Raw genomic sequence first — 27398 nt, forward strand, 5'->3', positions numbered from 1 at the left:
TTGGTGGTGACATCATGCTGGAGTTGGCGGAAGTGGATGATCTTTTGAATGCATGGGCTGGTGGGGTGATAAGTGAGGAAAAGAGGGACCCTATCATGTTTCTGGGAGGAAGAGGAAGGTGTGAGGGTGGATGCGCAGGAGATGGGCCGGATACGGTTGAGGGCCCCGTCAACCACCGTGGGTGGAAAACCGTGGCTAAGGAAGAAGGAAGACATGTCAGAGGAACTGTTTTGGAAAGTGGCATCATCGGAACAGATGCGACGGAGGCAAAGGAACTGAGAGAATGGGATGGAGTCCTTACAGGAAGCAGGATGTGAGGAGCTGTAGTCAAGGTAGCTATGAGAGTCGGTAGGCTTGTAATGAATATTGGTGGACAGCCTATCACCAGAAATTAAGACAGAGAGGTCAAAGAAAGGAAGGGAAGTTCAGTGATCGACCATGTGGAAATAATGGAGGAGTGGAAATTGGAAGTAAAATTAATAAATTTTTACAGGTCCAGACGAGAGCATGAAGCAGCATCGAAGCAGTCATCGATGTACCGGAGAAAGAGTTGTGGGAGGTGGCCTGGGTAGGACTGGAACAAGGAATGTTCCACATACCCCATAAAGAGACAGGCATAACTGGGGCCCATGCGGGTACCGATAGCCACACCTTTTACTTGGAGGAAGTGAGACAGAAATGTTGCATTTGGTTCCCTCATCCAAATAATTTATATATATCGTGAATAGTTAGGGCCCAAGCACTGATCACTAGTCACCGCTTAACACCTGGAAAAAACCCCATTTATTCCCACTCTTTGTTTCCGGTCTGTCAACAAACTCAATCCATGCCAGTATATTACCCCAATCCCATGCGCTTTAATTTTGCCCACTAGCCTATTATGTGGGAACTTATCAAAAGCCTTCTTGAAATCCAAATACGCCACATATGCTGGTTCTCCCTTATTTACTCTATTAGTTACATCCTCAAAAAATCCGGTAGATTAGTTAAGCATGATTTCCCTTTCATAAACCCTTGCTGACTTTGTCTAATCCCGTTAATGCTTTCCAAGTGTTCTGTTACCACGCCTTTTATAATACTCTAGCATTTTCCCCACCACTGATGTTAAACTAGCTGGTCTGTAATTCTCTGTTTTTCTCTCCCTCCTTTTTTAAATAGTGGGGTTACATTTGCCACCCTCCAATCTGTAGGAACTGCTCCAGAGTCTATAGAATTTTGGAAGATGACCACCAATGCATCCAATATTTCCAGGGCCACTTCATTTAGTACTCTAGGGTGTAGATTATCAGGCCCTGGGCACTGTTAATTTCTCTAGCACCATTTTTTTACTAATACTGATTTTCTTCAATTCCTCCCTCTCACTAGACCCTTGGTTCCCTAACATTTCTGGGAAATTATTTGTGTCCTCTTTTGTGAAGACAGAACTTGCTGGTTATTTAGTCATTCCTGGCTTCTGCCCTAACACAAACCTTCCCTTTCCTTCTTTCCTCTCCTTGCCAAAATTCTGTGTCTGTACTTGCTTAAAACTTGTTGCATCAGTAACATTTTTCAGTGTGAATAAAGATTGATCCTTCAATCATTCCTGGCTTCTGCGTAACACAGGCCTTCCCTTTGCTTCTTTTGTCTCCCCGTCAATTCTCTGCATCTATACTTGCATAAAACTCATTACATCTGTAACATTTAGCAGTTTGACAAAAAGTCATGGACCTGAAATATTAATGCTCTTTCTCTCTCCACAGATGCTGCTTGCCTGCTGAGTATTTTCAGCATTTTCTGTTTAAACTTGTTGATGGGTATTAGACCCAGTTATGAGAGTTCCACAGAGGTGAGCTTCAGGCGAAACCTCTTAAAGGACACAATAAACCTACAGTTAAGCACCCTAGTCATCACAAAGGGAACTTTCCACCAGACTGTGTTGTGTTAATCTACCAGAAGGAAACAGCAGTAATGTGAAGAATGCATCGTGAGGATTCTCATCTGGTCATCACAGAATCACAGAATCTTAACGGTACAGAAGGAGGCCATTCAGCCCATCATGTCTGCACCGGCTCTCCAAATGAGCATTGTGACCTAGTGCCATTGCCCTGCCTTTTCCCTGTACCCCTGCACATTGTTTATATTCAGATAATCATCCAATGCCCTCTTGAATGCCTCGATTGAACCTGCCTCCACCACACTTCCATGCAGTGCATTCCAGACGCGAAACACTCGCTGTGTGAAAAAGTTTTTTCTCACGCCACACTTGCTTCTTTTGCAAATCACTTTAAATCTGTGCCCTCTCATTCTTGATCCTTTTATGATTGGGAACAGCTTCTCCCTATCTATTCTGTCCAGCCCCCATGCTACAGAATACTTCTGCCATGCTACAGAAAATCAGCTTCACATTGATTTGCTTGAAATGAAGATTTACAGGTAGGATTCCTTCCAACCTAAAACTCAATTTCATTTCCTTTCGCAGAAGTCAATGAGCAAGTCTTTACCTACGATGGTACTTACTTTGCCCTTTAATATAGGAAAAAACAATTACTTAGGTCAAACAATAAGCACAACACTGATTCTTGATAAAAATGCCTGCTCATCGTACCAATGCTCACTTTTCTGTAAATTGATATAAGGATACAGTTTACCCTCACAGTAAAACTCTTCAGTCTGTGCTTTTTTTCTAAGTATAAACAGGTGATTTAACGATACAGATTCAACTCTCGAGTACTGCAGGGAACTCAGCATGATGCATAGAATACTTTAGCCAAATAGCCCTTTATACAGGTTTGGGCCGCATTTCCATTTGTGTCCGATAGGGATATCAAGAGTGGGTATCTGAGTGGAATCAGCTGAAAGATGGGGGGGGTTTCACACACAAGTGAGTGAGTTATGGCCAAAACCACTTAGGTTTATGTTTTCTGCAATCTTTTTTTCAGGTTCAAGATTCAATTTGCTAAGATCAGGCACCACCCACAAAAGTGGGCATGCCCCCAGGCTGAAATTGAGAGATTCCACTGGTCAGGGAAGGGTCTCTAAATTGCACTTATTTCTTCAGACCACAGCCATTATTTAATTTACACAGATAGTGACTAGTGGATCTATTAAACGGTCCAGTATAGTATTCAAAAGTCATTTTCAGTGACTTTAAATCAAGATTACTCTTCATTAAAAAATCCTTATTTTTGGTGATATTTTCAGTTGTTTAAAACTGCACCAACTAAACACTCAAACATCTTATGAAATATGTTTTAATGGAATAAAAAAACAATTATTTTCTATCATACTGCTGTGCGGGTTAATGGAAGATTTTACATTTGTGGAAATGCAATTTAATTTTAGCAGAAACTTGAATTGAAACCTGACAAGCGCAATTTCAAGTCCACTTTGGATGCAATGTTGCTGATTGTGCCTAAAGTAGAAACTCAGCCCTGTGGTCTTTAACACAGTAAATCAGGGCAGATAGATAACATCTCTCCTTGTGCATTTCAATTCGACCTGCAGCTTTCTAATTGTTACGTTATCTGATCGGCCCGAGGTGGCACTCATTAGGTAATTTATTCAATCTTGTGCCTTTTGTTTTGCTGATCTAAGCTTGTTAAAAAATAAATGGACCATATTTGAAAGATATTCAAGATTTTTTTCATTATATACAGTCTACTTTAACAGTACAACAAGGCATCATCAGGATTCCTGCAATTGGTAGGAGCCTGTAGATAAACCAAGACGCAAGCAGGAAAGTGGCAAACTGACCTACTTTAAAAGACTTTCCGCAGCTACTTGCCCTGCCTGCTCTAAAACTACTGACTATCACCGTGGCCTAGATTATTTTTCTCCAATCAAGGCCCTAAACTACCTTGTCAGCACTGACATGCCAACATGCCAGAAGCTGATGGATACCAATTTTAGAAGTGCATCTTGGCAGATCTGGGAGAGACAAAGAAAAGGCTTGCAGCAAGATTTTTTAAAAAGTACTTCTCCAAATAAACAGAAAATAAAACCACCAGAGAGCTTAGAGACAAAGGAACTATGATGTAAAGTGAAAAACAAACAAAATAAAATACTTCGTAAACACTTTTTCCTTTGCACTTCCCAAAGTTCACATCCGATCTTCCTTGTCTCCATATATAGTTCCCCAGCAGCCCTATTGGTAAAGCTTTGGGAGTCTGGTATCAGGCATACGACTGACATGTCCTGCCCAGTGGAGCTGGTTTTCAGCGATTTGCACCTCAACACTAGCTGGGCATGTTGGTTTGGGGGAGGACGCTGCTTTTGGACCACCATTCTTGCCACTGCATTTGGAGGATCTTGAGAAGGCATGCTTCTCCAGTGCTTTGAGGTGCCTGGTGTATGTTGTCCAAGTCTCCAAAGCATAGGGGAGCACGGGGATCACATGGTTCATATGCCTGATGCCAGACTCCTGAAGCAACTGCTCTACTCAGAACTCTGTTACTGCAGGAGGCTCCCAGGACAACCAAAATACTTTATGGATGTTCTCAAAGAATCCTTCAGGAGGTCACACATCCCAATGACTCATGGGCATCCCTAGTTTGTGACTGACCAATATGGGCAGGCACCAAGCAAATAAATAGACTTTGTCAGGAACAAACAAAGGCTAAGTTGAGGTGTCAGAGAGAGCACACAAACCTCCTAACAACTCATCTACCCAACAATTCAAGCACCACCTGCCCCGCCACATATGGCAAATTCTGCAGATCACGCATTGGACTTCACAGCCATCGCAGAACCTACTGAAATGGAGTGGAAGCAAGTCATCCTCAATCCTGACGGATTATCCAAGGAGGAGGAAGAGAAGAAGTGGGTGAAGGCACTGTCAGGGATCCCAGATCTTACCCTCAGGCTAGGCTATCTTTGTGATCATAGAAGTAGTTGGAGTACCACAATGGCTCTCAGTTGCCCATGCTATGGAGGGAGAGAAAAAAACTCAGCCTCACTTAAGATGTCAGCCATAGCTCAGTTGGACAGCCATTGCAGAACCTATTGATTGTTCACATGATCCAGGCTCAATTTGCACTCCAGGTTTTGAGCACAAAGTTCAAGGATGACAGTCCAGTGCAGTACTGAGAGAGTGCTGCACTGCTTGAGGTCCTGTCTTTCAGATGAGAAGTTAAACCATTGCCCCAACTGCCTGTTCAGATAGATGCAAACCATCTCATAGCACCATTTCAAAGGACAGTAGTGTCCTAGTGTCCTAGCCATTATTCATCCCTCAAACAACATCACAAAAGCAGATTATCTCATCATTATCACATTACTGCTGGTGGGAAATTGCTGCATGCATGACTGGCTGCCATGACAACATATATTTATTTATTTTCTGCTTTTGATCACTATCGAGTGAAAATTGTATATAAGCGGACATCACAAAGACAGGATCGAACTTGATGGCTGCCCCACCCTGATCATCTAATAGCCTGCTAATACTCACTTTCTTAATATGTTGGAAGGCTGACATAACCAGCAGAAGTTTACTCTTGGCAGGGATCAGAATAAAAAGGGAAGACTATTGAGAAGAAAAGTTCAAGTTTGCAAGAATCATGTGATCTAAGAGTCACTGCAGGAGGTTTTTTTTACATGAACTTATATACAGAAGAAGTAAATATATTTCCTGACCCTAATCTCCCAGCTGTACTTGCAAGGGAGCATGGATTGCAATGAGACTACTGCACTGCAGCGTCAACTCTGACCGCATTGACTGTCAATGCAGTTTTCAAACTGGGAGCGCAAAACTACCGAGCATTTAAGCTCAGGCTAGGCTACGTGTTCAGACGACATTTGAGTATCAAGCGACTCGGATTGTGTTACAACCCTTTATGCACACCCTCATATTTGGTGTTCTTCAGTAAATTACAGCATAAACCACACAATACATCGCCTTAGATGAGGTGTCACAAAACTGCAACAGCTCAACTAGTGCTGTCACATTCAGGCTGCTGCCAACTCTCTCCTCAACAGTATTAGTGTGAGTAGAGATAAGAAACAACAAGTTGCAGAAAACACTGTTAGGTGGAGGCCATAGGCTCCCTGACTGTAGTTATATTGTTTGATAGAATACTCATCAAAAAATAAGTGGAGCGTGTAATAAAAACAGGGCAATAATTGTGGGGGGCCTAAATCTTCACATAGGCCAGACAAATCAAACTGGCAAAAAATATTCTGCAGGATGAGTTCATAGAACACATTCAAGACAGTTTCTTGGAACAGCACATTGCAGGACCAACCAGGGATGAGGTGATTTTAGAACTTACCTTGTGTTATGATACAGGGTTAATTAGTAATCTCACAGTAAGGGATCCTCTGAGAAAGATTGATCATAACATGATGAATTTCATACTGAGAGTGTTGAATGCAAGACCAAAACTAGAGTATTGAACTTAAATAAGGCCATTTATTGGGTGAGTTAGCTAAGAAAGATTGGGAAATTAGATTTTAAATATGATGGTGGCTAATAATTGGCGGTTGATGGTGGTTGACCTAGGCAAACCGAGCCCTGTCGACCCTCCTAAGTTCTCCTTCCTAATATCTGGGAACTTGGGCCAAATTGGGAGAGCTGTCCCACAGACTAGTCAAATAACAGCCTGGCATAGTCATATTCACCAAATCATACCTGACAATGTCCGAGACATCACAGTCACTATCTCCGAGTGTGTCCAGTCCCACGGGCAGGACAGGCCCACCAGAGCTGGCACAGTATACAGTCGGGAAGGATTAGCCCTGGGAGTCCTCAACATCGATTCCAGACCCCATGAAGTCTCATGGCATCAGGTCAAACATTGGCAAGGAAACCTGCTGCTGATTACCACCTAACCATCTACATCCCTCAGCTAATGAATCAGTACTTCTCCATGTTGAACACCACTTGGAGAAAGAACTGAGGGCGGAAAGGGCGCAGAATGTACTCTGGGTGGGGGGCATTGACACTTATCACCATGAGTGGCTCAGCAGCACCACTTCTGACCGAGCTGGCCGAGTCCTAAAGGACATAGCTGCTAGGCTGGGTCTGCAGCAAGTGGTGTGGGAACCAACAAAAGAGAAAAACATACTTGACCTCATCCTCATCAATCCACCTGCCAGAGATGCATCTGTCCATGACAGTATCGGTAGGAGTGACCCACTGTACAGAACTTGTGGAGATAAAGTCCTGTCTTCACATTGAGGATATCCTCCATTGCATTGTATGGCATTACCACTGAGCTAAATGGGATAGATTTTGAACAAGTCTATGAACTCAAAGCTGGGCATCCATGAGACACTGTGGGCCATTAGCAGCAGCAGAATTGCATTCAACCACAATCTGCAATCTCTTGGCCCAGCATATTCCCCACTCTACCATTAACATCAAGCCTGGGGATCAATCCTGGTTCAAAGAAGAGTGCAGGAGAGCATGCAAGGAATAGCACCAGGCATACCTAAAAATGAGGTGTCAACCTGGTGAAGCTACAACACAGGGCTACTTGTATGCCAGACAGGAGAAGCAGCAAGTGATAGACAGGGCTAAGCGATCCCATAACCAACGGATCAGATCTAAGTTCTGCAGCCCTCTCACATCCAGTTGTGAATGACGATGGACAATTAAACAACTCACTAGAGGAGGAGGCTCCACAAATATCCCCATTCACAATGGTGCGGAAGCCCAGCATATCAGTGCAAAAGACAAGGCTGAAGGATTTGCTACAATCTTCAGCCAGAAGTGCCGTGTGGATGGTCCATCTCTGCCTCCTCTTGAGGGCCCCAGCATCACAGATGTCAGTCTTCAGCCAATTCAATTCACTCCACATGACATCAAGAAACGGCTGAAGGCACTGGATACTGCAAAGGCTATGTGCCCTGATAATATTCCAGCAACAGTACTAAGACTTGTGCTCCAGAATTAGCTGCACCCCTAGCCAGGCTGTTCCAGTACAGCTACAACACTGGCATCTACCCCACAACATGCAAAATTGCCTAGATATGTCCTGTCCACAAAAAGCAGGACAAATCCAACCTGGCCAATTATCACCCCATCAGTCTACTCTCCATCATCAGTAACGTGATGGAAGGTGTCATTGACAGTGCTATCAAACTGCATTTGCTCAGCTATAACCTGCTCACTGACGCTCAGTTTGAGTTCCACCAGAGCAAATCAGCTCCTGACCTAATTTACAACCTTTTTCCAAAATATGGAAAAAAGAGCTGAACTCCAGGGATGAGGTGATAGTGACTGCCCTTGTCATTAATGCAGCATTTGACCAAATGTGGCATCAAGGTGCCCTAGCAAAACTGGAGTCAATGGGAATCAGGGGGGAAATTCTTCAGTGATTGGTGTAATACCTTGCTCAAAAGGAAGATGTCTATGGTTGTTGGATGTCAATCATCTCAGCCCCAGGACATCACTGCAGGAGTTCCTCAGGGTACTGTCCTCGGCCCGGCCATCTTCAGCTGCTTCATCAATGATCTTCCTTCCATCATAAGGTCAGAAGTGGGGATATTCACTGTTGATTGCTTAACATTTAGCACCATCCATGACTCCACATACTGAAGCATGTCTATATGAAGCAATACCTAGGCAATATGCAGGCGTGGGCTGATAAATAGCATTTGCACTACGTAAATGCCAGAATGCCAGCCAATGGCCATCTCCAACAAGGGACAATCTAACCATCCTCCTCCTCCCCCCCCCAACTATATTCAATGACATTGCCATCGCCAAGTTCCCCCACTAGCAACATCCTGGAGGTTACCATTGACCAGAAATTGAACTGGACCTGCCACATAACTACTGTGGCTACAAGAGCAGGTCAGAGGTTAGGAATTCTGCAGCAAGCAACTCACCTCCTGACTCCCAAAGCCTATCCATCATCTACAAGGCACAAGTCAGGAGAGTGAAGTAATACTTTCCAATTGCCTGGATGAGTGTAGCTCCAAAAACAGTCAAGAAGCTTGACACCATCTAGAACAAAGCAGCCCATTTGATTGGCACCCCATCCACCACCTTAAACATTTGCGCCCTCCACCACCGACATACAATGGCAGCAGCAAGTACCAACCACAAGATGCATGCACCAAGTCACCAAGGCTCCTTTAACAGCACCCGTGACTTCTACCATCTAGAAGGGCAAGGACAGCTGATACATGGGAACACCTGGAAGTTCCCCTCCAGGCCACACATTATCCTGACTTGGAAATATATCGTCAATCCTTCACTACCACTGGATCAAAATCCTGGCACTCCCTTCCCAACAGCACTGTGGGTGTAACTACACCACATGGACTGCAGCAGTTTAAGAAGGCAGCTCACCTGCACTACTCAAAGGCAATTAGGTATGAGCAATAAATGCTGGCCCAGCCAGCAACACCCATATCTTGTGACCAAATTTTAAAAATGGTAAACATTGAAAGAAATATTCAAGGAGTCTCATCAAATATACATTACATTGAGGAATAAAAACAACACGGAAAAATGATGCATCAAGGATGAACTTAAAGAAGTTAAGGATGGTATTACATTATTTAATGAAGCTGTTAATATCACCAAAAAGAGTAGCAAGCCTGAGGATTTGCTGAGTTCTGGATACCAGCAAACAATGACCAAAAACTGATAAAGAGGGAGAAAATAGAAGTTCAAAGAAAACTAGCATGAGGTATAAAAAGATTGTGAGAGCTTCTACAAGTATGTAGAAAAGGGTAAACGTGGACCCCTTATAGGTTGAGACAGGGGAAATTATAATAGGGAATAAGGAAATAGAAGAGACATTGAACAAATATTTTCTGTCTGTGTTCACAATAAAAGGCAAAAATTTACCAGAAACCATAGGTAAATCAACAGTCAAATGAAAGTGAGCAACTTAAAGTAACTAAAGAAAAAAAAATTGAGAAATTAATGGAATTAAAAGATGGCAAATCTCCTGGATCTGATGGCCTACGTCCTCAGGGTTTCAAAGAGGTAGCTGCAGAGATAGTGGATGCATTGGTTGCAATCTTTCAAAATTCCCTAGATTCTGGAATAGCCTCAGTGGATTGGATGGCAGCAAAGGTAACACCCCTGAAAGAAGGGAGAGAGAAATCAGGGAACTGTAGGTCAGTTAGCCTGACATCAGTTGTCAGAAAAATGCTGGAATCCATTAGTCAGGGAGTGGTAACTGGACACTTAGAAAATCTGAATACAATTAGGTAGAGGTTCAACATACGTCAATGATTTGGATGAAAGAACCAAATGTAATATTTCCAAGTTTGCTGATGACACAAAACTAGATGGGAATGTGAGTGGTAAGGAGGGTATTAAGAGGCTTCAAGGCGATTTAGTCAAGTTGAACAAGTGGGCAAATACATGGCAGATGCAGTATAACGTGGATAAGTGTGAAGTAATCCACTTTTGGTAGAAAAACAGAATGGCAGCGTATTATTTAAATGGTGATAGATTGGGAAATGTTGATGTACAAAGGGACCTGGGTGTACTTGTACACAAGTCACTGAAAGCTTGCATGTAGGTGCAGCAAGCAGTCCAGAAGGCAAATGGTATGTTGGCCTTCATTGCGAGAGGACTTGAGTACAGGAGCAAGGATGTCTTACTGCAGCTGTACAGGGCCTTGGTGAGACCATACCTGGAGTAGTGTGTGCAGTTTTCATATCCTTACCTAAGAAAGGATATACTTGCCATAGAGGGAGTGCAGCAAAGGTTCACCAGACTGATTCCTGGAATGGCAGGATTGTTGTATGAGGAGAGATTGGGTCGACTAGGCCTGTATTCACTGGAGTCCAGGAGAATGAGAGGGGATCTCATTGAAATGTATAAAATTCTGACAGGGCTGGATGACTGGATGGAGGGATGCTGTTTCCTCTGGCTGGGGATCTAGAACATGGGGTCAAAGTCTCAGGATACGGGATAGCTCATTTAGGACAGAGATGAGGAGAAACGTCTTCACTCAGAAGGTGGTGAACCTGTGGAATTCTCTACCGTAGAAGGCTGTGGAGGCCAAGTCACTGAATATATTTAAGAAGGAAATATGTTTCTAGAATCGAAAGGTATCAAGGGGTTTGAGGAGAGAGCAAAAGTAAAGTGTTGAGATAGAGGAGCAGCCATGATCGTATTGAATGGTTCAGCAGGCTCAAAGGGCCGAATGACCTACTTCTGCTCCTATCTTCTATGTTTCTGTGTAACTCATAGGGTAAAGAGGAACCAGTGGATGCGGTACTGTATATTTTTTATTTCCAAAAGAAATTTGATTCGGTACCACACAAAAGATTGTTGCACAAGAGAGGGGTTCATGGGGTTGGGGGTAATGTATTAGCATAGAAACAAAATTGCTTGAAGGACAGAAAGTCTGAATAAATGAGTCAAATTTCAGGTTGGCAGGTTATTACTTGTGGGGTGTCACAAGAATTAGTGTTGGGGCCTCAGCTATTTACAATCTACATTAATCACTTAGATGAAAGGACTGAGTGTAATATAGCCAAATTTGTCAATGATACAAAGCTGGATCTACAAAGAGTGTGCAAAGGGATATCGACTGGGTAAGTGAGTGACCAAGAAGGTGGCAGATGGAGTATAATGTGGGGTAATGTGAAATTATTCATTTTGGTAATAAGAAAAAGGAACAGAATTTTTTTTTAAAAACTTGTGAGGAGCTATTAAATGTTGGTGCTCAGAAAGATTTGGGTGTCCTTGTACAAGAATCATAAATATTAACATTCAGGTGCAACAAACAATTAGGAAAGTAAATGGTACATTTGTCTTTATTGCAAGGGGTCAGAGTACAAGAGTAAGGAAGCTTTACTGCAATTGTACATGGCTTTGAGGAGACCACACCTGGAATGTTGTGGATAGTTTTGGTCCCCGCAAGCACTTGCCTTAGAGAGGATACAATGAAGATTCACTGGATTGATTGCTGGGATGAAAGGATTGTCCTATGGTGAGAGGCTCAGTAAATTGGGCTGAGGAAATGAGAGGTGCTCTCGCCGAAACTTTAAAGATTCTTAGAGGGCGTGACAGGGTATGAAAGAGAAAGGTTGTCTCCCCTGGCTGGACAGTCCAGTATAGGGGCCATTTAGGACTGAGGAAAAACGTCTTCACTCAGAAGGTTGTGAGCCTTTTGAATTCCTTATCCCCAGAGTTGTGGATACTCCATTACTGATTATATTCATGGCCAAGATATCATGCAGGCAAGTGGATTTGAGGTCGACATCACTCATGATCTGGTTAAATGGCAGACAGGCTTGAGGAGTCATTTAGCTTATTCCTGCTCCAATTTCTTAGCTTATGTTTCTCTCTCACTCCACAAACCATTCCACTCGCCAATTCCTCACCGCAATTTTCCTCCACCATAAAGCAATATCAATACACTTTAAAAGGTTTTGTAGATTAAAATAAATACTTAAGTGCATTTGTATATCTTTAAAAATTAAGTCCTCTTGATTGTGCTGTAACATTGAAGTTTGGACTTCTGTAATGTTACTCCTAACAAGGCAAAATTAAGTGTTTAATCTCATGCAAGTCCCCTCTTCTATCAAGACATGCACTTAATGGTTTGCCTGTAATTACAATAGTTTTACAATATAAAACCAGAAGATAACCTGAAGTTGTCTAACTTTGCCATTAATGGCACCAAAAGGTCTCCAAGATGTAAAACACATTGCAACCCCTCCCATTTTCCAAACTCTAAATCTTGCAATTAATACATTCTGCCAGACAAAACAAAAGTGCTTCACTTAATTTAAACCAGGAATAGTTATAATGTAGCCTGAGGGCTATCTGTGGCCATCACCAGATCTGCAATTCCACCCTTGCCTTATAGTGGGTGCTCAATGCTGAAAATGCTATTGGAGTCGGGATGATAAAGAGACAGGCAGCTGAGAAACATGCAAAATATACACCGGTGCAGTATAGTAGGTCTGCAAGACTGGCCCTTGAGCAAGTCACTGCTCAGGATTCTGCTCCTCAACAAAAAAAAATTGATAAGATCCTTGTTATCAACCCACAAAGAATGAAAGAGGAAGAAACAGGGAAGCAATCTGACTTTGCCAAAACAACCACTAATGCACATTACTGTTTCTATTGAAACAAAACATAAAATAGTGCAGGTAAGTTTTAGCTATCTACGGTTGGCTGTTAGAGTTGTTCGATCATCATGAAAAGAAAACTTTTCATTTCATCACATCTTCAGACGCTTCACAAAAACTGAATTACTCAGGAAGTGGACTGCCTTACGGTCAGAACAGGTGCAGCATGAGCCCACTATTTTCTACCATATCCTTATCTCTTTCATAGCATCTTCATCGCTACCTTCCCATAACCTCACCACACACACCAATCACTTTTAGAGGAATATATTAAAAAAGAACTCTCCCTTGTTTCCTTGATCTCTTATTCAAACTCAGAATGACTTCTCCTCTGGCTCACCATCCATCACAACACCACGGCCACTTTTGACCTTCTTAAAACTGCACCTTCACCATTGCTTTCAATGCTCACATTCCCATTTGAGTACGATGGGATAATGGTTATGAGCTAGTAACCCAAAGATCATAAGTTCAAACTTAATTGAATTAAATGTGGTAAATTGCAGGCTGCCACCAGAAAACAAAATAACTACAAAGCCAGAAAGTCATTAAAAATCCAACTGTTTCAAGAATGTCCATCACAAAGGGAACCTGCTGCCCCTATCTGGTCTGGCCTATATGCAACACACTCCATGGCCGACCTTAATCACTTATTAAAAATCAGACAGAGATGGACAATAAATGCTGCCTTGCTATCAGCAGCCACATCTCAAACAAAAGTAACTCACCATCTCCCAGGTTCTTCATTGTATAGTTCCCATCATTGTACAGACCCTATTTTTGCTCCCTTAAGTCTGAGGGTTGCATACCTGATGTACAACTGAATGAGTCCTTAATCGAGGGAAAGGTTGAACTACCTATAAATCACTACCTTGACTCACTGTTCTCAACCAAATCTTTCTGATGCCTCGATTAACAAGGAGGAAGCTGGACAGACTTCCCAGAAGATCAGGGAATGACATATGCTGGAAAATGAGCATATGGAAGCAATGGGGGTGTGGTTGGCAGGGGGGGGGGGGGGTGGTGATAGGGGAAGAAAGGCTTCATTTGGTACTTACACTACCATCTTAAATGATGATAGTTGAACAATACCTTTTAATGCATGTAAACTATAGGACGCCTTTAATCAACTGCTGAAAAAGAGAGACGTGCTGTTGAAGCTTTCCATCGTGTACTCATCAGGACAGGTTTGCAAGAATGCCAAATCTCAAAGGGAACAACAATTTATACTGCATGAGAAAAGGGTGGTGATGGATTGGGCTCTGGTTGATAGAGGCATTGCCATGGAGAACGCAGCAGGGGACAGTTAGCTGCCAGGTTTTGTTTAAATTCAAACCAGGCAGGTCAACTCTCACTGTTCAAGGCATTGGCATGGGAATAATGTCTCTTTTTATCACAATACTCAACTTTTGTGCTACCAAGTGACTTTAATCAATGTTAGTCAGTGCCTTTGGTATCCTAATATCAAAACAAATACTGGCATTTTGCTTTTTGCTTTTATTACACTGGCAGTTTTTGTTGCTCTTTCATATTTATGAAATTTGTGTGCGCTTTACAGGGGAGTTTTATATACACTATGGAGCATGGATAAGAAAAATGATGGAGAAGGACACAGAAATGTTCTTAGCAAGGTTAAATAAGCTCAAAGGACAATAATATATTTTCAAAAGATGGCCTTGGCTCCAACCAAGCAATAGTAGGCATTGTACCTGCTAAATAACCTGTCTATATTTCTTCCATACTCGCTAATGATCCCTCACCCACTTGTATTTGCAAAAGGAATTACTCAAAGCCACATCAGAAAGTCACAAATTGGATCCAGAATTGGCTGAGTGGCAGGAAGCAGAGGGTGATGGTCAAGGGGTATTTTTGTGACTGGGTGCCTGTGTCCAGTGGGGTTCCACAGGGATCGGTGTTGGGTCCCTTGCTGTTTGTGGTATGTATAAACGATTTAGAGTTGAATGTAGGAGGGTTGATCAGTAAGTTCGCGGAAATTGGTGGGGTGGTAAATAGCGAGGAGGATAGCCTTAGATTACAGGAGGACATAGACGGGCTGATCAGATGGGCTGATCAGTAGCAAATGGAATTTAATCTGGATAAGTGTGAGGTGATGCACCTGGGCAGGACAAACAAGGCACGGGAATATACGATGAATGGTAGGACCCTGGAAAGTACCGAGGCTCAGAGGGACCTTGGTGTGCATGTCCACTGATCCCTTAAGGTCGATAAGGTGGTTAAGAAGGCATGTGGGATACTTGCCTTTATTAGCCGAGGCATAGAATATAAGAGCAGGGAGGTTATGCTGGAACTGTATAAAACCCTGGTTAGGCCACGGCTAGAGTATTGCATGCAGTTCTGGAATCCGCATTATAGGAAGGATGTGATTGCACTAGAGAGAGAGTGCAGAGGAGATTTACCAGGATGTTGCCTTGGCTGAAGAGTTTTAGTTATGAGGAGAGATTGGATAGACTGGGGTAATTTTCCTCAGAGCTGAGGAGATTGAGGAGGTACATGTTTGAGGTGTATAAAATTATGAGGGGCATAGATAGGGTGGACAGGAAGGAACTTTTCCCCTTGGTGGAGGGATCAATAACCAGGGGGCATAGATTTAAGGTAAGGGGCAGGAGGTTTAGAGGGGATGTGAGGAAGAATGTTTTCACCCAGAGGGTGGTGGGAATCTGGAACTCACTGCCTGAAAGGGTGGTAGAGGCAGAAACCCTCATAACATTTAAGAAGTATTTGGATGTGCACTTGCAATGCCATGGCATACAAGGCTATGGGCCTAGTGCTGGAAAATGGGATTAGAATAGTTAGGTACTTGTTTGACCGGCACAGACTTGATGGGCCGAAGGGCCTTTTTCTGTGCTGTAGACCTCTATGAATCTATGACTCTCTAACTGATTAAAAATGAAGGATTCTTAGAAGCTGTATATTCATATTACTGGAACATAGGAGTTTATACATAGTTCAATTGTTCACATTGTGTGATGTGATGTCAATGTCAGAAAAAAGGAGAGAGAAATAATATATACTAAACATCATCCAGGCATAGCACTATTGAGGGGGGGAGTTATGATACAAGTAAAGTTGACCGAGAAGGAAACAGCCAAGTTTCATTGTTGTAGCTCTGTTCGACATTTGCTTTAACACACCATGTGATAACCAAAAGCACATGGGATACTCTAAACAAAAAGTGAGTAGACCTCCAGCCTTTGTTCTCATTTTTTGTTGAATGTAAGGCAAAAGAAACGATATCAAGTGAAATCAATTGTGAACAAACTTTCTCAGGTTAAGAAAATAATAGATAAGTTTTTTCAAAAGAATTTGGGTTTAATCAGCAAAACAAATTTGGAAGGAATAAATAAAATACTTCAATTAAATAATAAGCACTCATAACTATCTTCACAAAGTATAATGCTAACAAATATCAATAACCAATTAGCTGCATCTGCCTAAGTCTCTTCCTCCACAGCACTTTGTTCCGCATGAGCACAACACAGGATGCTAAAGCTGTGCTCTATCTCAATGCTGTCAAATGTTTTTTGTATCAAGAATGGGGAGTGGTTACCTCTGACCATTTCCCTCTTTCATTGCTTCTTTTCCTTAGCCTACCATTCTCTCTTCAACCTTTACCTTTCCGCCTTTTCCCCTTGTACCAAGCTCACTTACAACTGTCTTATCTGAAAAGTACTTAAGGCACTCAGAGCTGATAATGTAACTAGGGTAATTTTTAAACTTAGTGGACACATTGCTCATATTATGAGCACTTTAAAAAATGTGTTTCTCAAATAGAGAGTGCCAACTGTGATCTCACAGACAGGCAGCACTAAAATTTATGCCAAGTTGGCACTATTGACATTTTGAAGTTGAGCCAGTAAGGGCTTGAACCATCAGTAACTGAAGTAGTGATACATCACATGGGAGAGAATGGAAGACTGATACTGTCCCATTGTTTCTCAGAGCTTCAGGCTGGATGGCTGCTCCTGCAGTGAAGGGGCAAATCACTGGCAAGGAATCAGTCAGAGCTACAGAAACACTGCTTGAATTGCCAAGTATATGGAGCAATCAAGGATTCAAATGCAAACTGTCTACTCTAAATTTGAATGTTGGCAACAATGACAGTTATGGAGACATAAATCTTGGAATAATTTAGCAAAAGGTGGCATGGTATGGTACAACACTGTACGATTTTTCCAGATAAATGAGCAATAACTTGTGCTTAAATGCTACTTACTAATGTGTGGTACCTTTATTATACAGATTGTTCGTTTCTTCCATTTCATGCAAATTGAAGCATAAAAATTGTAGACTAAGTAGTATGTCATAAATGATCAGCTGTTCTTTTTTTACTAACAGGCAGCTTGATGTTCATTCTTGATCATGCACAACTTAGAATTATCAGAAAGCAAAGCATGATTTTCTTTAAAAAAATTAAAAAAATAAAGTTCAGGATTGAGATCATCAGGTTTTAATTTACAGCCAAAAAGGAACATGAGAGAAGCAGATTTGTTGCTGACATACAGCAGGTTGTGGATGGGGAAGGTAAATGTAGTGTGATTATAGCCAAGCCCTGCATATTCAATGCACAATCTTCAAGCTTGCTCATGTTTGTGTGCCAAAAGCAGGAGATAATTTCTCAAGAAAGTAGTCTTATCCAAAAGGAGGGAAAGGATCCTTTGACGTGTGATTCTAATGGATCAGTTTGTCTTATCTGTGCTGACTGCAAAAATCTTGAAATGTTCCTTATAGCTTGTCTGAAACTTCAGCTTGCAACCAATCACTGTGACTATGACAGCCTACTTCCTTAAATTGCTTTCGATCCTTTTCAAAAAGTAAAACATATAGGAACAGGAGTAGGCCATTCAGCCCGAGAACTCATTCCTGCATTCAATTGGATCATAGCTGAGCTGTGTCACAACTCCATTTATCCACCTTTGATCCTTATCCCTTGATGTCCACACCTAAAAATAAACTGTTGATCTCAGTTTTAAAAATGTAAATCGATCCAGAATCCACAGTCTTTTAAAAGGAGACAATTCCATACTTCCACAACCTTTGTCCTTCCTGATTTTACTATTTAATGGCCAGCTCTAATTGTAAGATTGTGTCCTCTTGGAGGACACAATCACCTACCAGGAGAAATAGTTTATTATCCATACTGAATCCTTTTTGTCAATGAAAGACCTCAATTAGAGCATCCCCTTACCCTTCTAAACTCAAGGGAATACAAGCCAAGTTATACAATCTATCCTCAATTTAAGCCTTTAAGGCCTATGCTCATTCTGGTGAATCAATGATGAGATGCAGTGCCCAGAACAGAATTCAGTACTCCAGATGGAATAGGTCTCACAAGACTTTATATAACAAAAGCAGAACTTCCTTTCCATCGTATTTCTGTCCTCTTGAGATAAAGGCCAACATTCTATTAGTCTTTTTGATTACTTTCTGCAGCTTCCTTCAGCTTGATAACTTTGCACAATTGGTGGCTTTATTTAGTCTTTCAATTGAAAAAAAATGTTTAAAATAAGTCAGTAAGAAAGGGAAAAAAATGTGCACTCATATAACACATCGTGACATTGCAAACATCTCAAAACACTTCACGTATAAATCAATATGAAATGCAGTCATTGCTGTAAGACAGATGGCACCTTTCTGTGCAGGCACAGGAGATGCAACACCTGTCCTTTCATCTCTTCCCTTCTCACAGGTCAAGGACCCCAACACTTTTTCCAAGTGAAACGGCGCTTTACGTGTCCTTCAATCAACTTAGTATACTGTAATCACTGCTCACAATGTGGTTTCCGCTGCAGTGGGGAAGTCAAACACAGACAGGGTGCGCTTTGCAGAACACCTTTATTCAGACCACAAGCATGATCCTGAGCTTCTTGTCATTTGTCATTTCAATTCTGCACCTTGCTCTCACTCTTAACTTTCTGTCCTTGACCTGTTACACTGCTCCACTGAAGCTCAGTGCAAGCTCGAGGAACAGCACCTCATCTTTCAGCTCAGAACTCTACAGCCTTCTAGATTCAACACTGAGTTCAACAATTTTAGATCACAGCCTCTGCCTCCATTATGAGTTTTTATTTCCTGGTTCCGTTTTTTTCTTGTTTCTTTCTTTATACCTTCACTGGATGCACTGCAGTGAATCACCAAGGATCCTTAGACAGCATCTTCCAAACCCACGACCACTACCACCTAGAAGGACAAGGGCAGCAGGTGCATGGGAACACCACCACCTGGAAGTTCCACTCCAAGCCACTAATCATCCTGACTTGGAAATATATTGCTGTTCTTTCACTGTCACTGGGTGAAAATTCTGGACCTCCCTTCCTAACAGCACTGTGGGTATACCTACAGCACAAGGACTGCAGTGGTTCAAGAAGGCAGATCACCGCCACCTTCTCAAGGGCAACTAGGGATGGGCAATAAAAATGCTGGCCTTACCAGCGACATGGGGAGGCAGTGGCATGGTGTTATTGTTGCTGGACTGGTATTCCAGAGACCCAGGGTAATGCTCCAGGGACCCAGGTTCAAATCCCACCACGGCAGATGGTGAATAAAATAATAAAATACTGGAATTAAGAGTCTGATGGTGACCATGAAATTAATGCTCTCTGAATGAGGGCAATTAGGGATGGGCAATAAATGCCCACATCCAATAAATAAAAACAAAACCCTACATCCTACAAAAGAATTTTAAAAATGGCATTTGGATGGCTGTTAGGCAAGAGTGACTGCCCTTGACATAAGACCATAAGACATAGGAGCAGCAGTAGGCCATTTGGCCCATCGAGTCTGCTCCTCAACTCCACTTTACTGCCTTTCCCCCATAGCCCTTGATTCCCTTATTGATTAAAAATCTGTCTACCTCAGCCTTGAATATACTTAATGACCCAGCCTCTACAGCCCTCTGTGGTTCCACTGAATTCCACAGATTGACTACCCTCTGAGAAGAAATTCATCCTCATCTCCGCCTTAAATGGGCAACCCCTTACTCTGAGATTATGCCCTCTGGTCCTAGACTCTCCCACAAGGGGAAACAACTTCTCAGCATCTAGGCTGTCAAGCTCGCTAAGAATCTTACATGTTTTAATAAGGTCACCTCTCAATCTTCAGGGGGGAAGGCAGCAGTTGACAGGGTGTGGCATCAAGGAGCCCTAGCAAAGCTGGAGTCAACGGGAATCAGGGGGAAAATGTTCCACTGTTTGGAGTCATACCTAGGACAAAGGAAGATGGTTGTGGCTGGAGGTCAGTCATCTCAGCTCATCACTGCAGGAGTTCCTCGGGATAGAGTCCTCAGCCCAACCATCTTCAGCTGCTTCACCAATGATCTTCCTTCTATCATAAGGTCAGAAGTGGGGATGTTCGCTGATGATTGCACAATGTTCAACACCAATCGCATCTCCTCAGATAATGAAGCAGTCTATGTCCAAATGCAACAAGACCTGCAAATATCCAGGCTTGAGCTGACAAGTGGCAAGTAACATTCACGCCACACAAGTGTCAGGCAATGACCATCCCAAACAAGAGAGAATCCAACCATCGCCCCTTGATGTTCAATGGCATTACCATCACTGAATCCCCCACTATCAACATCCTGGGGGTTACTATTGACCAGAAACTGAACTGGACTAGCCATATGAATACTGTGGCTACAAGGGCAGGTCAGAGGCTAGGAATCGTGCGATGAATAACTCACCTCCTGACTCCCCAAAGCCTGTCCACCATCTCCAAGGCACAAGTCAGGAGCGTAATGGAATATTCTCCGCTTGCCTGGATGAGTGCAGCTCCTACAACACTCAAGAAGCTGGACACCATCCAGGACAAAGCAGCCCACTTGATTGGCACCACATGCACAAACATTCACTCCCTCCACCACCAACACACAGTAGCAGCAGTGTGTACCATCTACAAGATGTACTGCAAGAATTGACCAAGGCTCCTTCAACAGCACCTTCCAAACCCACGACCATTACTGTCCAGAAGGACGAAGGCAGCAGATAGATGGGAACACCACCACCTAGAAGTTCCCCTCCAAGCCACCCACCATTCTGACTTGGAAATATATCACCGTTCATTCACTGTCGCTAGGTTAAAATTCTGGACCTCCCTTCCTAACAGCTCAGTGGGTATACCTATACCACATGGACTGCAGCGGTTCAAGAAGGCAGCTCACCATCACCTTCTCAAGGGCAACTAGGGATGGGCAATAAATGCTGGCCCAGTCAGCAAAGCCCACATCCCGTGAATGAATTTTTAAAAATCCAGCCTTCTCACCTCATCAAGAGGCACCTTTTGTTTCCTTACTACATCCACTGCCACTCCCTTTGGCTTTTGCACCATGAAATTTTGTGTTATTTAATCTTTCTTGCACCCTGCCCTATCACAGGCCTTTCCCCTTGTTCAAAACATATTACATTTCTATCTTTCCTCACTTCTGATGAAGGGTCATTGACCTGTAACATTGAGTGCAATTTTATAGCCCCATTGTGGCAAGGGCAGGGCATAAAATGCGGAGAGCCGTTAAAAGGGCCATTAACTTTGGTGGGACCGGAAAATCCCGTCGGTGGGAGGGGGGGGGGCGTAAAATTCCGCCCATTAACTCTGTTTCTCTCCAGATACTGCGTTACCTGTTGAATGTTTCCAGCATTTTTTGTTTTCATTTCAGGTTTCAAGCATCTATAGTATTTTGCTTTTGTCTAAGCGATTGAGGCAAATAACATAGGTGCTTTCACGGGGAAACTAGACAAGTATCAAAAAGAAAGTAATAAAACAATACACTACAAGGCTGAGAGGAGGCAGGTGGAATGGGAGGTCACTTGTGTAGCGTATAAACCCCAGCATAGGCTGATTGGTGTGAATGGCCTGTTTCTGTGTTGTATGTGCAATGAAAAAGGCAGGTCATAAGTCCATTCATAAGGTAGTATGACAGAGTGCTAGCTAACCAATTCACTATCGCACATCAGCTACGGAACCACATTGATTCTGACAGGAAATATGAAATGATATTGGTGAGATTACCTAATGATTTTACATAGCCTGCCCAATCCTTTCAATCTTCTCAAATAGGTTCACCCTAATAACAAAGGCATGCATCCTAAGTAGACCATGCTTAGTAGTTTTGGGCAATGTAATTGTATTCCTGCTCATGATTTGTCATCAATAATGATAGCAAGCTGAAAAAAAACCTTCAACCTGCATAACGTTCTTCCCTCAAATATTATCAGCACAAAAACAGCTTCAGCGGTTATTCATCTCGTTGCCATTGCATCTCACATTTACCTGCATTACAGTAGTGACTGCATTTCATATTGGTTGTCTTATGTTTTGACAGATTTCTCAAATGAGTAGTTAAAATATAGAATCACAGAATTATGCAGCACAGGAGGCCATTTGTCACACCAGGCCTGTGCTGGCTCTTTGGTAGAGATATTCAATTAATACCACTTCCTGTTCTTTCCCCATACCCCTGTCATTATTTTCCTTCAATTGTTAATCCAATTCTCTTTTGAATATTCTAATGAACCTGAGCCACCATTTTTCAGGCCAGATCACAATAACTCAGTGGTAAAAAAAAGTTTCCTTATATTGCAACTTTTTTCTAATCACACTAAAGCTCTGTTTACCTACTCTTCAGCCACTGGAAACAGTTCCTCCTTATTTACTCTTCAAAACCAATCATGATTTTTAAAGATCTCTATGAAATCTCCCCTTAACATTGTCTAATCTAAGGCGAACAATCACAGCTTCTCCAGTTTCTCCACAGAAGTGAGGTCCCTTATTCCTGGTACTACGCTAGCAAATCTCTTCTGCATTCTTTCCACGGTCTTGACATTATTCCTGAAATGTGGTACCCAGATCTGAACAACAATACTCCGGATGAAGCATAACTGGAGTTCTATAAAGGTTTAGCATAATTTCCTCACTTTCATACTCTGTTCCTCTATTAATAGTCAAGGATCCCATGTGTTTTTTAACAGTCTTCTCAGCTTATTTGTGCACATTGTGTATATATAAAACAAAACTGACTCTTGTAGACAAAAATTAGTGGGGAAAATCAATTTATACTCTAAAGTCATCCACAAATGAATTACAGATGTGCAGGAGCAGTGACCCACATTGCTTTATGCCTTCTGTACAACGAAGCAGTTCTGAGTAGAAGCATTGAATTTGTTGGCTGTAATATGTCTGTCAGCTGTTGTTTTAGACAGAATGGGGTATTCAGGGAACCCCCTAAGTCAAAAGCTTACTTTAGAATTAGAAATTTAATATTTCGAGGACAATTCTTTGAAATGGAATGGTTTCATTTCAACTTCTGCTTTCAACGTCACCAAAGTCAAATACCTCAGCATCAAGTTCCCCTTGGAACATCAAAACAATAGACATTAGCAGCAGTGTGAGCTCAACAACTGAATTAACACAGATAGACATTCACAAAGCCAGTTATGGTTCAGTAACAGTGTGTAATAGTTCAGCTTTCTCACAAGGTTGGCCACAGTAACCACTGTATGCTGGAACCCTAATGATGTCACTTGCCCTAATTAAACAAATGCACTATTCTTTAAAAGCCAATGTAGGGAAGAAGGACATTTATCACACACTCTTGTGACCATCTCATTTGACAGTCCTCACAGTGAAGACCTGCCTCCTTGATTGATTTTTTTTACTAAGCTTCTGATGGGTGCACACCCAAAACACTGTTTTGCCTGTCTGCTCCACAGATGATCTCTGACCTGCTGTGTGCTCCCAACATTGCTCATTTTGTATCAGATTTCCAGTACAGTGCCTGCTGTGTTTTACTTTTAACTTGAGAAATTTGTGGGTAGGTTTGGTTCTTGGCATTCACTGGTCATTAGGGTAAATATGTACTTTAACAGATGGGCTGACACAAAGAACTTAAAATTGGCACTGTAAACAGCACACTTGATCAATTAAGTCGTGATGTTACCACACAACTTATACTTACAACCACATCGTGGGAGGAAGTTTATGGGGGTGCAGTGGCTCTTTAAAGCTCCTGTTATCTATATTATTTTGGTATATTAGTTTAGAAATCTAAAATACTATCTGGCGTGCTAATTACTCATGCTACAAAATAAGACTTAGATCACTCTTTCTGAAGGTCCACGAATTAATTGTGAAATATATATCCAGACACTTCCTCAGCACCTATCATGTTTAAAAGTTTTCCCTAAAGCACTGCAAGTTCATAAAATTTTCTGGAAGGAAGGCAAAAACGCACAATAAGGCAGTCATTTTTAATCCAGTCGAATAGGAGCCAAATACCAGATGAAATCGATTTCATTACATGCCAATTTGAGCAAGGAAGTGACAAAGTTAGTTGAGTACATTTGTCGAAACTAATCATAGCTATTTTCCAAAAGACTTATACATACAAATTAATTCATAATACAGGTGCATTTTAAAAGATTCTGAGTTACGTTGAAAGTTTTGTGAAAATGCATGTGTGGCCCAGCCCGATCTGTACTTTTCATACTTTCGTTGCACACTTCATTGTAGATCCAACCTACCTGAGTCAGGACAGTCCCGAAAACCCGTGTGTTGTGTGCCCGTCTCCCTCCACTTGCACGCTGTTCACTTCAAATCCTTTCGAAACAACACACAAGTTGTCTTATTTCTCCTTTTGGAAATATACTCGGTAATTAGTTGAGCCAGCATTCATTCAATGCAAATACAGCGTTTAGTCTCCTAATTTCTAGTCTCAGAATCACACCGCCCACCAGCGGTAACCGCACGAAGTAGAGAGAAGCAGGAAGTGGCAAACTTTTGGAGGACCATCCCTGGTCCTCCTGGTCACGACTTTAGGTGGCGCTGCCCTATAAGCACAAGCACCAATTCAATGCTTCGAACAGGATTGCAGCTTTGCTCTCAGGCAGTGTTGGTACATAGTGCTTTGTCACACGACAGGCTGAGGTAAATCCAGGGTTCAGGACAATGCTGATCGGTGACAGCAAAATTAATTGTGTGTCAATTTCATGCCGAACCTCAAAGCAGAACACGCAGAAAGAGGATTCAAAAATGTTTCTCAGTGCATCTGATAGCTTCAATGCACAGGTGTATAAATTGCATAGCTCTACTCTGTGTGATCAGTGTAGCTATCCCATATCCAGCGCATTCATTTTAAAAGGTCATCAGTAAACTCTGTTGCCAACTCGAGTTTGTCGATGTATGGGCACTGCCCAGACCCCTGCTGTTTGCTGAGGTCAGCTGAGGTACCAGGTGGAGTCCTATACAAATAACCCAGTGTTGGGTTTGACAGAATTTAGCTGAAATGTAAAACCTCCTAGAACAGAATGACCTACTGATCCAGGCCGTCCAGATTTGTGTGAATCGCAGCTACCTATATGAAACTAACGATGCTTCGGGGAAGAAACTATTTTTTTACACTATTAACGCAATGCTTTTAAAATATATATGATATTGTGCAATTACGAAACAAGTAAGTTTTTATGTCAATACATTGATATTGCCTTCATCAGTGCTTTCAAATAGGATTCCAGTACTTGCCAAACTTGTGACGATCATATCCTCACATAATACAAAATATCTACAAAGAATGCGGTGAATTTTGTAACAACCTCCCAGAGATGAATTGGGATTGAGGGATAGGACTAACACTGAGCACCGCACTGTGGTACAGCTCTGTCAAAGGATATGTTTACAAACAGATTCAACTATAGCAGCAGCAGCTCATCATTACGCAGCATCCGATTGTGTTGGAGAAAGTCAAATGCTTCAACGTGCTTTCACTTCTTTCAATGGGAGCCCCTTTACGACATACCTTGATGGAGTTAGAGTGCAGATTTTTAATGTTAAGGATTGTTTTTATTTTCTGCAGGGTTTTCTACCAACTGTTGATGCGCCCACTGTTTGTATCAGGCTGAGTCTAAAACTGTATCCTCAGTCCAATGGGCTGCCACAGTGCCCTAATATTCATCTGATTAACTTCTCTCATCTGATGAAAAGCATCAATTCGCCATACGTAACGAGCAGATTGAGCAACACTAACATTAATGTTTGGGTTCACTTGTTTCTGTGTAAAATCTGTTTAAGCATCCAAGGATCCACTGACGAGAGTTGTGACTGTGGGATATTGTAAATAAGTTGCTTGATTCTTTAATGGAGATGTTCCGATTAATATGCTGTTTGTATTATTTATGGAGCAGTTCTGAATTGTAATGGTGTTTGATTATACTGTTTGCAGCAATGAGAGAGCTAAAGGGTTAAACAAACGTAAAAAGCATGTGCTTTCCACGGAAATCTGTTGCTGGCTGTTGACACCAAACACGGACTTGGAGGTCACATGACGGCAAAGGGCATGAAAATGGTGCCCGGGGTTAGATGGCCAGGCCACACGGAGACAATGGGTCAGGTAGCCAGAGGCCGGTGATGTGCAGAGCTGCACGGAGGCTGACCTGGGAAGGGTATACTTGTAAGGATCTCGAGGACCTCGGTACACAGAAGGAGGAGCCAGAAAAGGGAAGCAATCGGAGAGAATCGAAGACAACATCAACTGTGTCCAGGCAGCTTTGTGGAGACAGGATCGAAAGCAGATTGTCGACTATGGCCTGTTGTTAAGTACTTTTGTTCAATCATTTACTGAATAAATTCTGTTAACTTGTTGCACCAAAATGATGTTGCATTGCCCTTCTCTCTTGTCCCAAGAACTCAGGTAAGGCAGAGATCTTGTCTCTTATTGAGAAGATTGTGAGTTCAAGCCTCCATCTAGGATTTGGAGTACATTATTGTTGTACAGTTGATCTTCAGACAGCTTTTCTTAGTGGAAACATTTGACTTTATTTACCAGACAGCAGTAGCAACTACATGTGTCCATCAAACTCCATAACTAAAGAAGTACTCCCTCTGTAGAAGTTTCCCATGCTGCTAACACATTGGTTTACACAGATCGTGTGATCTTACAGCTCAGGATTATTCTTAAAGCTACAGTCCAACATTTCCCAAAACTATAATTACTACAATTATATAGGTTGATACTTTAGTGCAGCACTGAGGGAGTGCTGCCTTGTTGGAAATGGTGTCAAAGATCAGAGTTAAACTGAATTGGATATAAAGCATTTCATTGCACAATTGAAGGAAGTTCAGTGGAAGTGCACCCTTCAACATTTGGCTGACAATCAGCACCTCCAAATACCTGTGTTTTTTTTTTAAATCTCACTGCCATTTGTGAGACTTGGCTGCTGCACTTGCTTACAAAACAGCAGCAACCACACTTCAAAAGCAATCCATTGGCTGTAAATGTTCTTATATTTTATGTTATTACTAAATCTAAATATACACTATTGAATTAATTACTTCCAAACCCACAACCTCTACCACCT

The 27398-nt window shown here is 42.1% G+C and overlaps 1 protein-coding gene across 5 annotated transcripts in view; it reads right to left on the bottom strand.

Annotated features, from left to right (window-relative positions):
- The window catches only part of arap2 (ArfGAP with RhoGAP domain, ankyrin repeat and PH domain 2), a 454954-nt gene extending 430129 nt beyond the window's left edge, over nt 1–24825 (bottom strand). For all 5 annotated transcript variants that reach the window (XM_078546079.1, XM_078546088.1, XM_078546071.1 and 2 more), the window contains exon 1: nt 24570–24825. The gene's annotated coding sequence lies outside the window, so the exon portion shown is untranslated. The remainder of the gene's footprint in view (nt 1–24569) is intronic.
- Between the last annotated feature and the right edge of the window lie 2573 nt (nt 24826–27398).

The sequence above is a fragment of the Cetorhinus maximus genome, chromosome 1 (assembly GCF_964194155.1).
Source record: "Cetorhinus maximus chromosome 1, sCetMax3.hap1.1, whole genome shotgun sequence".
NCBI lineage: Eukaryota > Metazoa > Chordata > Chondrichthyes > Lamniformes > Cetorhinidae > Cetorhinus > Cetorhinus maximus.